The sequence below is a fragment of the Saimiri boliviensis genome, chromosome 18, assembly GCF_048565385.1.
Source record: "Saimiri boliviensis isolate mSaiBol1 chromosome 18, mSaiBol1.pri, whole genome shotgun sequence".
NCBI lineage: Eukaryota > Metazoa > Chordata > Mammalia > Primates > Cebidae > Saimiri > Saimiri boliviensis.
In genome coordinates, this window is record NC_133466.1 from 48,808,127 (window position 1) to 48,821,927 (window position 13,801).

The window sequence follows — 13,801 nt, forward strand, 5'->3', positions numbered from 1 at the left end:
CCTCTCAATTCCTGGGCTGTGTGCTTTAACTCTGGGAAACTTATATTGGGTCTCAACTTTGTTCTCTGGCTCCTCAAAGTTTGGAGTATACTGCACTGAAGGCAGCAAAGTGGGGCAGCTGTGGCAGAGTGTTAGCAGATGCAAACCTGCCTGCTTCCCTGTTGGCATTTGCCCAGTGGTGGAAGTGGTGGAGGCAAGACAGCTTGGTGGCGGCCAGAATACCCCTTCTGTGTGTGCTGTTGCATTGGAGGTAGTGTTGGTTCAGGCCGGGGTGCTGGCCTGTGCATGTCTGGGTGCCGTCTCTGTGACCCCCTAAGCAGCAACGACCACTCTACGTATATTAGCATTCCCTTTTCGTGCACAGAATTAGCACAAGGAGAAGGTGTTGGCAGAGGTTGTGATATTGTTCCTCTACCTACCATGGCTCTTTCTTCAATGGGAGTTGGTGTGGGTTGAAGTGTGTGCTACATTCCCATGTGCTAGTAGGGCAAGTGCAGCAAAATCCACTCATGTAAACACACACCAGCATAGTGACGTAGGACGTTTTTGTATAAAGAGCTTCAGTATGGAGAGGCAGTGTAGAGGCGGGTGCATGCCTGAAGAGTCCACTTTGCTGCATCTCTTCACTGCTCAGGCCTGGTCCACTGGCACAGAAACAAAGGTGTGGGCAGCTGAGAGTGCCCTGTAGGCAGGCGTGGCCAGGCTGGGGCCCTGGGAGAGGCAAGCAGACTAAGGAGTGCTGAGGTCAGACCAGCTTCATCTCATGTGCAAGAATGCCCAGTAGATATCACGCCTCAGATAACTCTCTGAAAAGTGAGGCCCCAGCACAGCACAGCTGCTCTACAAAAACGTGGCCAGACTTCTTTTTTAAGCAAGTCTCCTTTTATTAAGAGGGAAAATCACATACGTGATCTCTGCTGGGCAATCTTCACATGAGATGTGGCTGATCAGACCTCCACAGTCCTAAAGTGCTGGGATAAAGTGTCTCATAAGACCCAGTTGAGCCTAGAGAGATAGCTGTGCCTGCCCTCTGGGCTTCACATCAGCTGGCTTCCTGCTCCATCACTTTGCTTGTCTCCTGGGGGCTCTACCCCAGAGAGATGTGAGTTAGCCATCACTTAGTGTAATCATCCCAGGATAGAGGGTCTGTTCTATGGGCCCAAGCCAGAGTTCCCTGTCCAGTGATAAGCAGTGGGGGGTATGTGGTATCCACAAGAGATGGACTGCCTTGTTCCTTGGGTCAACTGCAGCTTGTTAGAGTTATCAATATGGCATTTAGGGTCTTTGCTTTCTTGATATTCTGAAGGTAACAAGGGCAGATCCACTGCAGAGGCAGTGGCAGAGAGGATTTCAGTCGATCTGTGAAGCTCTGTCCAAGAAATTGCCAAGTTGCTACTGGTTTGTTGGCTTCAGTGGTGTCCTGGATAAAGACCCAAGCCAGGAGGACCTGCTCATTGAGGAGATATGGAAGCCAGCACCCACGTAACGGTTCAGCCACTTTCCCATAAGGCTGCTGTGGTATACTGGGGGTCCACTCCAGTACCTAATTGCCTCATATCTTCCAGCGACTCAAGGTATCACTAGCGAAGCCTGCAAAAAGACAAAGATAATAGCCTGCTTCTTCCTCTGGGACCTCTGTACCACTGAGGTACAATCCTGTTGCCAATCTGGACACAACTACGAGAGGTGGCTGGAAACAATTTCAGAAGTCTTGTCTAGTCAGGAGGAACAAGATCAGAGACTTGCTTTTAAAAAAGTCTGGCCATGTTTCTGTAGAGCAGTTGTGCTGTGCTGGGGGTTCACTTCAGCCCCTGGTTGCCTCAGACACTCTGAAGTCCCAAGGTTGAAATGGCTGAGTTGCCCAAGCAACAAAGATTACAGTCTGGTCCTCTCTCTGGAAGCTCTGATTCAAGGAGGCCTGAAACATCTGTCAGCCAGAGAACAGCAGTGAAGGCAGCCAGAGACCCTGGTTGAAAAGCTGTACCCAGTGACTAAAAATGTGGTTGGGGATTGACTTAAACAAGGGTCTGGCCATGTTTTTGCAAGGTGGCTCTGCTGTGCTGAGCTACCACTTACACCCCTGGTCAGCTTGGGTTCTACAAAGCCCTAAGGCCAGAACCTAGTCATCCAAATAACAAAGATGGTGGCCTGCCTTTCTCTGTGGGAGCTCTGTCTAAGGAATGTTTCATATCTCCATAGGCCAGGGAACACCTGTGAGGGTAGCTGTAAGCCCCAGGTGGGAGGTCCTGTTCAGTAAGAAGGAACAGGATCAGGTGCCTGCTAACAGAAGCAGTCTGGCCATGATTTGGTAAAGCAGCTGTGCTGTGCTGTGGGAACTCTTCTGCCCCTGGTCGGTTTGTACTCTCCAATGCCCACAGGCTGGAATAATTAAGTTCCTCCAACAGGAAAGATGGCAGCCTGTCTTGTCTTTTCTTTCACAGTTTACCTTGTGTGATGGAGCTGAATTTTTAGGCTGTTAATTTTTACAATAAGCATTACAGTTGTTCAGAAAGAATATTGCTGTTCTCTTTCAGGTTAGATGTATGAGAATTCATTGTCTCCTGTAAATAAACCTGTTGAGGTTTTGTTCTCTGGAAAGAAGTCTCTTTCTGCTATCTGGCTTTGGTCACATTCATGTAGAGCAGTAGCCAGTCTACAAGGACATGACTGAATTTCCATTTCCAGCGTTTCCTAGCTGTGTCTCACATTTTCCAATTCAGAACTGACCATTTTATTCTTCGTTGTCAAAATGCTAAGCTGTCCACTGTCTTTAAATACTGTCTTTGTTCATTCATCCTTATCCAATTTTATAGCCTTTTGAATATTAGCATTCTTTTCTTTCACACTTTCAATGTCCTCCAAAAAAAATTTTTTTCCCTTAGCAGGTTCTGCTGTTGAATTTTGTCTAGTTCCAGTCTAAGCATGGCAATTTTTTCCCAGAACATGCTATTTTCATGCAAGAGATCTTTTTCTTTCTTATGGCTAATGGAATTCAAAGTCAACAAAGCAACATTTTAGTTAGCACACAATAGAATAACATATCATAATTTCCTCTGAATTTAAAGCATAAGATGTATATTTGTATAATGAAAGAATTCCCATGGTGAATATGTAACTGAAAAGAAGTTGAACAAAACTTCAAACCTAATAGAGTGTAAATTCCAGAAAGTTTCAATATTGATTTAAACACCACGAAAAATAAATCACTAGAGGATTTTAAAGAATTTTGGAATTGGAAAAGCCTTTCTCTGAATAACAAAATAATCATAGGCATAAAATAAAAGATTAATACATTTGACTACGTTTTAAAAATTGGATTTACACTCTGATATCTATCCTATAAACCACACCATTGTAAGAGCCTTAGCTATGCATATATTTTGGACAGAAGCAGTTCCTCTAAGTTTTCAAGTTCCTTTTTCTGAAGAAGGTTTTATCAATATATGACTTTTCTAATACTGTTATAGTCAGTTATAAGAATTACATTTATTCATAACTTAAATCTAAGTTTTGTATCCTATATGTACACATCTGCATCTAAGCATTGCACTTCTACATCCAACTGTGAACTCATTTAAGATCAGGATTCTTAAAAAGAGAAATAAAAAAATATATGCAGCTGGATACTGTGGCTCACACCTGTAATCCCAGCAGCATGTAATGTTCAGTGTTCTATGTAGTACTGCACTTCTACATGTGGCTGGGCGCAGTGGCTCACACCTATAATCCTAGCTGCTGAGGTGCATGGATCACGAGGTCAGAAGTTCGAGACCAGTGTGGCCAGCATAGGGAAACTTCGTCTCTACTAAAAATAAAAAAATTAACCAGGAATGGTGGTGTGCACCTGTAATCCCAGCTACTCAAAAGGTTTAGGTAGGAGAATTATGTGAACCAGTAGGTGGAGGTTGCTGTGAGCTGAGATCATGCCATTGCACTCCAACCTGGGTGACAGACTGTGTCAGACTCTGTTTCAAAATAAAGGTGTGTGTGTGTGTGTGTGTTTGTGTGTTTGTGTATGTATATAGGTGTGTATATATATGTGTGTGTGTGTGTATTTACCTGTACATGTGTGTAATACACACAGATGTATATAGTATATTGTGAAGAATTTTCCCTATGTTGTCTACTGCTAGTTCTATTGATCCTCCAGAAAATCACCGTTACGTCTGTGGTGTAAACACATAATGCAAAAGAAACCTTTAATTCAAAATATTAATAATAAATAAGATACGACTTATAGAGTTTTTCTTAGAAATCATAAGATTAAGGAAGATCCAAGATGCCTGAATAGGAACATCTTCGGAATGTAGTTACCAGCAAGAACAGTGCAGAGAGTGAGTGCTCAATACATTTCCAAAGAAGTTTTCACTGCCAACAGACAAGGAGATTCCTGAGCATAAAAGTGCCATGAGTTTTCATTTCAGCAGTTTCAGTCAGGGATGCATCAGGACAAAGAAACTCACAAAAGTTTGGGTGGCCATTTCAACTGGTGCCTGGAATGCCTGGGAGACAGAGCTGTCCATTCAACTGAAAGGGAGGGGGCTGAGACAGGAAACCAGGTGATGTGATCTGGCTTGATGGGTACCACACCCACGAGACAAGAAATCTGAAACACTCTGGATTAAGAGTTTCACAAAAAGCGCAGCTGGAACTGGGATGGCCCAACTTCGTGGGGGGAAGGGCATCCCCCAATACCAAGGCAGTCTGCCACTACCAATGCAGACTACTTTGTGCCAGGCAGGGCATCTAAGAAAAAAGGCAGCAGCATGGCAGGAACTTATAAATAAGGCTGACCTTCCTAGGACAGAGTACCTGGGAAAACAGCAGGTTATGAGTTCAGCTGCAGCAGAGTTAAAGGTACCAGCTCAGCAGCTCTGTACAAAACAACGGAACTCCCAGCACAGCACTTGAGCTCTTATAAGGGACAGAATGTCTCCTCAAGCAATTCTCTGAGCCCCATATACACAAAAAGACACCTCATAAAGGAAAGCTCAGGCCAACATCTGGTGGATATCATTCTGGTATGAGGATAGCGGAGGCAGAAACTGGCAGCAACCCTTGCTGTTCTGCAGCCCCATGGGTGATCTCCAGGTGAGTGGGATCTTGACAGCACCTCCAGTGATCCTGCAGCAGAGGGGCCTGACTGTTAGTAGGAAAACTAAGTGGAAAGAAATAGCTTCAACATCAATAAAAAGGGCATCCATTTAGAGACCCCACCTGAAAGTCACCAAGTACAAAGACCACAGGTAGATAAAGCCACTAAGATGGGAAGAAACCAGCACAAAAAGGAAGAAAACACCAAAAACCAGAAGACTTCTTCTCATCCAAGGGATCATAACTCCTCACCAGCTAAGGATCAAAGATAGATGGAGAATGAATCTGATGAATTGACAGAAATCGGCTTCAGAAGGTGGGTAATAACAAACTTCTCAGAGCTAAAAGAACACGTGCTAACCCAATGTAAAGAAACTAAGAACCTAGAAAAAAGGTTAGATGATATACTGATTAGAATAAATAGATTAGAGAAGAATAGAAACGACTTGATGGAGCTGAAAAACACACCACAACTACTTCATGAAGCATACACAAGTTTCAAAGGCAGAACTGACCAAGCAGAAGAAAAAGTATCAGAGATTGAAAATCAATGCAATGAAGTAAAATAAGAAGGCAAGAATAGAGAGGAAAGAGTGAAAAGAAATGAACAAAGCCTCCAAGAAATAAGAGATTATGTGAAAAGACCCAATCTACATTTGATAGGCACACCTCAGTGTACAGAAAGAATGAATGCAAGCTGGAAAACACTCTTCAGGATATTATCCAGGAGAACTTCCCCAACCCAGCAAGGCAGGCCACTATTCAAGTCCAGGAAGTATGGAGAACACCACAAAGATATACCTCAAGAAGAGCAACCCCAAGACACATAATCGTCAGATTCACCAGGGTCGAAATGAAGGAAAAAATGCTGAGGGCAGCAAAAGAGAAAGTCGGGTTACCCTCAAAGGGAAGCCCACCAGACTCACAGTGGATCTCTCCACACAAAACCTACAAGCCAGAAGAGAGTGGGGGCCAATATTCAACATCTTTAGAGAAAAGAACTGTCAACCTAGAATTTAATATCCAACCAAATTAAGCTTCACATTCGAAGGAGAAAGAAAATCCTTTATGGACAAGCAATTACTGAGAGATTTTCTCACCACCAGGCCTGCCTTACGAGAGCTCCTGAAAGGAGCACTAATCAAGGAAAGGAACAATCAGTAACAGCCACTCCAAAAATGGACCAAATGGTAAAGACCATCGACACAATGAAGACAATGTGTCAACTAAAGGACAAAACAGCCTGATAGCGTCAAAATGGCAGTATCCATTTCACACATAACAAAATTATCCTTAAATGTAAGTGGACTAAATGACCCAATTAAAAGACATAGACCATCTGATTGCATAAAATGTCAAAACCCATCAGTGTGCTGTATTCAGGAAACCCATCACTTGTGCAAGGACACATGTAGGCTAAAAATAAAGGGATGCAGAAAGACGTGTCAAGCAAATTGAGAGCAAATAAAAAGCAGGAGCTGCAATCCTAGTCTCTGATAAAATGGACTTTAAAACAACAAAGATCAAAAGACACAAAGAAGGGCATTACATAAAAGTAAAAGGATCAATGCAACAAGAAGAGCTAACGATCCTAAATATTTATGCACTCAATACAGGAGCACCAGGGTAGCACCGAGGAACATAATGCAAGTCCTTAATGACTTACAAAGAGACTTAGACTCCCACATAATAATAATGGGATACTTTAACACTCCATTGTCACTGTTAGACATATCATTGAGACAGAAAATTAAGAAGGAGGTCCAGGACATGAACTCAGATCTGGACCAAGCAGACCTAATAGACATCTACAGAAATATCCAACCCAAATCCATAGAATATACATTCTGATCAGCACCACACAGCACCTACTCTAAAACTGACCACATAATTTAAAATAAATCACTCCTAAGTAAATGCAAAACAAATGAAATCATAACCGTCTCTCAGACCATATGCAATCAAATTAGAACTCAGAATTAAGAAACTAACTCAGAACTGCAGAACTTCATGAAAATAGAACAACTGGCTCCTGAATGTCGACTGGATAAACAATGAAATGAAGGCAGAAAGAAAGATGTTCTTTGAAACAAATGAGAACAAAGACACAACGTGCCAGAATCTCCGGGACACTTTTAAAGCAGTGTCGAGAAGGCAATTTATAGTAATAAATGCCAACTAGAGAAGCAAGGAAAGATCTAAAATTGACACTCTATTGTAAAAATTAAAGGAGCTAGAAGAGAAAGGTCAAAAAAATCTCAAAAGCTAGCAGAAGACAAGAATTAACTAAGATCAGAACAGAACTGAAGGAGACAGAGACACAAAAAGCCCTTCATAAAATCAATAAGTCCAGGAGCAGATTTTTTGAGGAGATCAACAAAATAGACAGAGCCCTAGCCAGATTAATAAAAAAGAAAAGGGAGAAGAATGAAATAGATGCAAAAGAAAACGATAAAGGGGATATCATCACTGACTCCACAGAAATACAAACTACAATCAGAGATTACTACAAATAACTTTATGCATATAAACCAGTAAACCTGGATGAAATGAATAAATTCCTCGACATTTGTACTCTACCAAGACGAAACCAGGAGGAAGTTGAAACCCTGAGTAGATCAATAACAAGGGCTGAAGTAGAGGCAGGAATCAATAGCCTACCAACCAAACAAAGTCCAGGTCCAGAGGGTTCACAGATGAATTCTACCAGAAATACAAAAAGAAGCTGGTTTCATTCCTTCTGAAACTATCAATCCATACGAAGAGAGAGAATCCTCCCTAACTCATTTTGTGAGACCAACATCATCCTGATACCAAAACCGGGCAGAGACTCAACTAAAAAAGAAAACTTCAGCCCAATCTCCATGATGAATATCGATGAAAAAATCTTCAATAAAATACTGGCAAACTGACTGCAACAGCACATCTAGAAGCTTATCTGTCACGAACAAGTAGGCTTCACCCCAGGAATGCAAGGCTGGTTGAACATATGCAAATCCATAAATGTAGTCCATCACATAAAGGAACCAAAGTCCAAAACCACATGATTATCTCAATAGATGCAGAGAAGGTCTTTGATGAGATTCAACAGCGCTTCATGGTAAAAACTCTCAATAAACTAGGTACTGGCGGAATTTAGCATAAAATGATAAAAGCTATGTATGACAAGCGTACAGCTTGTTCAGTTCAATATCATACTGAACGGGCGAAAGCTGGAAGAATTCCTTTGAAATCAGGCACTGGACAAGGATGCCCTCTCTCACCACTCCTATTCAACATATTATTGGATATTCTAGCCAGAGCAATCAGCCAAGAAATAGAAATACAGGGTAATCGATTATGAAATAAGGAAGTCATAGTGTCTCTATTTGCAGATGACATGATTGTATATTTAGAAGACCATCGTCTCAGTCCAAAATCTTCTGAAACTGATAAGCAACTTCAGCAAAGTCTCAGGATACAAAATAATTGTGTAGAAGTCACAGGCATTCCTATATACCAACAGACAAACAGAGAGCCAAATCATGAGTAAACTCCCATTCACAACTGCTACAAAGAGAATAAAATACCAAGGAATACAACTAAAAAATGATGTAAAGGACCTCTTCAAGGAGACCTACAAACCACTGCTCAACAAAATAACAGAGGACACAAACAGATGGAGAAATATTCCATGCTCAGGGTTAGGAAGAATCAGTATCATGAAAATGGCCATACTGCCCAAAGTAATTATAGATTCCATGCTATCCCCATCAAGCTACCAATGAACTTCTTCACAGAACTGAAAAAAAAAACACTTTCTACTTCATATAGAATCACAAGAGATCCCACATAGCCAAGACAATTCTAAGCAGAAAGAACAAAGCCAGGGACATCACATTGCCAGACTTCAAACTATACTACAAGGCTATAGTAATCAAAACAGCATGGTACTGGTATCAAAACAGCATGGTACTGGTACCAAAACAGAGACATAGACCAATGGAACAAAATAGAGACCCCAGAAAAAACACCACACATCTACAACCATCTGATCTTTGACAAACCTGGCAAAACAACCAATGAGGAAAGGACTCCATGTTTCATAAAGTGTGTCCGGAAAACTCGCTAGCAATATGCTGAAAGCAGAAACTGGACCCCTACCTGTCACCTTACACTGAAATTAACTCCAGATGGATCAAATATTTAAACATAAAACCTAACACCATAAAAACTCTAGAAGAAAATGTAGGCAAAACCATACAGGACATAGACATAGGCATGGACTTCCTAACTAAAACACCAAAAGCAATAGCAATAAAAGCCAAGATAGACAAATGTGATCTAATTAACCTCCACAGCTTCTGTACAGCAAAAGGATCACCATTAGAGTGAATCAGCAACCAAGAGAATGGGAAAAAATGTTTGTGGTCTACCCATCTGACAAAGGGCTAATATCCAGAATCTACAAGGAACTAAAATAGATGTACAAGAAAAAAAACAAACAACCCCATGTAAAGGTGGGAAAAGGATATGAGCAGACACTTTTCAAAAGAAGACATGTATGAGGCCAAGAAACATGAAAAAATGCTCATCATCAGTGGTCATTTCAGAAATGCAAACTAAAACTACATTGAGATATCATCTCATGCCATTTAGAATGACGATCATCAAAAAAATCTAGAGACAACAGATACTGGAGAGAATGTGGACAAATAGGAACACTCTTACACAGTTGGGGGAGTGTAAATTAGTTCAACCATTGTTGAAGGCAGTCTGGCGATTTCTATTTCTAGAAATAGAAATTCCATTTTACCCAGCAATCCCATTATTGGGTATATACCTAAAGAACTATAAATTGTTCTACTATAAAGACACATGCACACATATGTTCATTGCAGTTCTGTGTACAATAGCAAAGACCTGGAACCAACCCAAATGCCCATCAATGATAGACTGGACAAAGAAAATGTGGTACATATACACCATGGAATAGTAAGCAGTCATAAAAAACGATGAGTTCGTGTCCTTCACAGGAACTTGGATGAATCTGGAAACCATCATTCTCAGGAAACTGACACAAGAACAGAAAGCCAAACACCACATGTTCTCACTCATAGGTGGGTGTGGAACAATGAGAACACGTGAACTCAGGGAGAAAAGCGTCACACACTGGGGGCAGTTGTGGGGGTTAGGAGAGGGACAGTGGAGGGTGGCCAGGGAGTGGAGGGTGCGGAAGGATAACTTGGGGAGAAATGCCAGATATACTATGCACTTAAAGTAAAATTTAAAAAAAATTCTTAAAAAATGATGAGAATAGAATCACCAGTTGGTTTCATTCTCCTTAAATATTTTCTCAATTTCGGGTGAAAGTATTTGATAAATGGGTCTGTAAAACTATATTATTGTGCTGTGAGATCTTTGAGAGACTGTTGTCACAGTAATGAGGAATGTCACTATCCACAGTCATTTTTCCCTTATCCCACTAAAATTAAAACATATGAGGACATGGCTTGAAAGGATAGTAAACACTGGCATTTGTTTTGATTATCTCTCCAAAATAGAAACAGAAAAGCTACTTCTCTCATCAATCAAATATTATTCATAAAATATATTTGACTTAGATGATGATATGGAATATCAATTTCAGTGAACTAGCTGCTTTTCATTGCTGATGGGTTGAGTGTTCCCCTTAAATAACACTTTTCTATTGGGTGATATTGATTATTGTAGATAATGTTTTTAAAATAAAATTATGACAGCCATTAGTTCTCTCTCTTCTCCTCCCCCCCCCCCACACTGGTCTCCTCCATTTTCTTCTGTCTCTTCTTCCTTTTTCCTTCTGCCTTCTTTCTTGAATTCTTTTGCTTATCTATCATTCATTCATTTAATCTATATTTACTAGCACTTAAAGCTTCTTTAGAAGCTTCCATACTTCTGCCAAGATGGCAGAATAGGAACTGCTCTGGAGCACAGTTCCCAGTGAGAACAATGCAGAAGGCAAGTGACCTCGACATTTCCAACCGAGGTACCAGGTTCACCTCAATGGAACTGCTTGCACAGTGGGCATAGCCTAAGGGGGGCAAACTGAGGCAGGGTGGAGCACTGACTCACCTGGGAAGTGCAACTGGCTGGAGGATGTCCCTCCTACCCAACAGAGGCCATTGGGGAACTTCTAAAGCCACTCCTGCACTTCAGTTCAGATACTGCACTTCTCCCATGGTCTTTATATCCCACACCAGGAGATTTTAGCTGGGCCAACAAGCGCTGTGGCTGACCAGCACGAATCTGAGAGGCCACTTCAGCCAGTGACATGAGTTTTCAGCACAAATCTCAGTGGCCGTTTTGGCTGGCACCTGGAACGCCTGCAAGACAGAGCCTCCCACTCCCCAGAAAAAAAGGGGAGCTGAAGGCAGGGAGCCAAGTGACCTTGAGTGGCAGGTGTCCCACAACAAAGACCAGCCAACTGAAGCCCACTGGCATGACAGTTTTGCAGTCAGCAGAACAATTTGAGCTCAACCCGGGATGATGGAGCTCAGTGGGGGAAAGGGCATCCGCCGATGCCGAGGCAGTTCTAACCTTACCTGTGTAAACAAAAGCAAAGTTTACACAGCATCTGGACTGAGCCCACAGCAGCTCAGCAGTGCCTCTACAGGCAGATTGCGACTAGGCTCCCTCCTTGCTGAGCAGGACACCTCTGACACAAAAAGGCAGCAGCACATCAGAGACTTACAAATAAAACATCACCTTCCAGGAACAGAGCACCTGGGAAAGGGGTAACTGTGAGTTCTGCTGCAGCAGACTTAAACGTCCCTGCCCAGCAGCTTTCAACGGAGCAATGAAGCTCCCAGCCCAACACTTGAGCTCAGATAAGGGAGAGACTGACTCCTCAAGTGACTCACTGACCCCCATATATCCAAAAAGATACCTCATACAGGAGAGCTCTGGCTGATATCTGGTGGGTACCCTTCTGGGATGAAGCTACAAGAGGAAAGAACAGGCAGCAATCTTTGCTGTTCTGCAGCACCACAGGGGATTCCCAGGCAAACACACTCTCCAGTGGACCACCAGTAGTTCTATAGCAGAGAGGCCTGTTGGAAGAAAAACTGAAAAAAAAAAAAAAGAGAAAGAAGTAGCTTCAACATCAACAGAAGGCATGTCCACTCAGAGATCCCATCCAAAAGGCACAAACTTCAAAGACCAAATGTAGAAAAATCCACAAAGTATGGAAGAAAAAAACACACAAAAAATGAAATCGCCACAGACCAGAATGACTCTCCTCCTCCAAGGGATCACAACTCCTAACCAGCAAGGGAACAAAACTGGATGGAGAATGAATTTGATGAATTGACAGAAGCAGGCTTCAGAAGATGTGTAATAACAAACTTCTCTGAGATAAAGGAACATGTTCTAACCTAATGCAAAGAAGCTAAAAACCTTGAAAAAAGGTTAGATGAAATGCTAACTAGAATAATCAGCTTAGAGAAGAACATAAATGACTTCACGGAGCTGAAAAACACAGCACAAGAACATTGGGAGAAGTGCCTCATGTAGGTGATGGGGGGATGCAGGCAGCAAACCACCATGACATGTGTTTACCTATGCATCAATCCTGCAAGATCTGCACATGCACTTCAGAACTTAATTACAAAATAAATAAATAAATAAATAAATAAATAAATAAATAAATAAATAAAAATTCCTGACCATGGGAAGGGAAATCAGGAAAAGTAAAGAGAGATAGATCACAATCCCCAAGGATTCTCCCTTACTTTCAGGGAAGTAACAGTGTACAGTAATAAAAATGAGGATTATCAGTCCCCAACTAGAAGACTTCCTCTCTGGAAGCTTTCCTGAGAGCCAATTTCAACATTGGGTACTAATTCCCTGAGTCTCGTCTTATAAAGAAAGTCTTTCTAATCCTATGTTGGAAAGACATGGAAGAACAAGGGGCATAATTTAAAAAATTTGAACTGGAATTTATTTCCTAATGAAGTATTAAAAACAAACAATTTCAAGGTAACTAGAGATTTGTTTTACTGAGCTCTTCTAAGCATTATAATATGTTACAAGATAGTGAGTTGTCAAATTAGAATGAATAATTTAGTTCCTCTGACTTAAGTGCTTCAGAAGATAGGAGAATGAATACATTTAATATTTACAGTCTTCACCTCTGAGATATGTGTAATCTTTACAAATATGAGTAACATACATAAAATATTATATATAGAAATGTTACAGTACACAAATGCTAAATTAAAAGTTATATAAAAGATAAATGCTATGAATCCTTACCTAAATATATATTTTCTTCAAATTAGAATACTGTTAAAATGTGTTCTATAATCTCCTGTTAAATTGAAACATTTGATGGCAATCTATGTATATGAATATCATCAGTTCAATGTAAGAAAAAAAAAGGAAAAAAGAAAACCAAAAACTGGCAAATGAAAAATCTTACGACTACTGGATCTATTCTGTGTATTTTTCTGTGTTGTGGGTGATGTTTATAAATAAAAAGGACTTTAATTGGCTTTAAAATAATAAATGTTTAAATCAAATTAATTCTTTCAGAAGAATAAGAACTCTAGTAACTTTTACTTCGCATGACTTTAGTAATATTTGAGAAATAAAGACAGGTTTAAAGTTTATTGGTAAAATAAAGACATTAGCTCTAAATTAGGCAGGTCAGATATTAGGTTTGTAAAATGCTTTAAAGTAATAAACT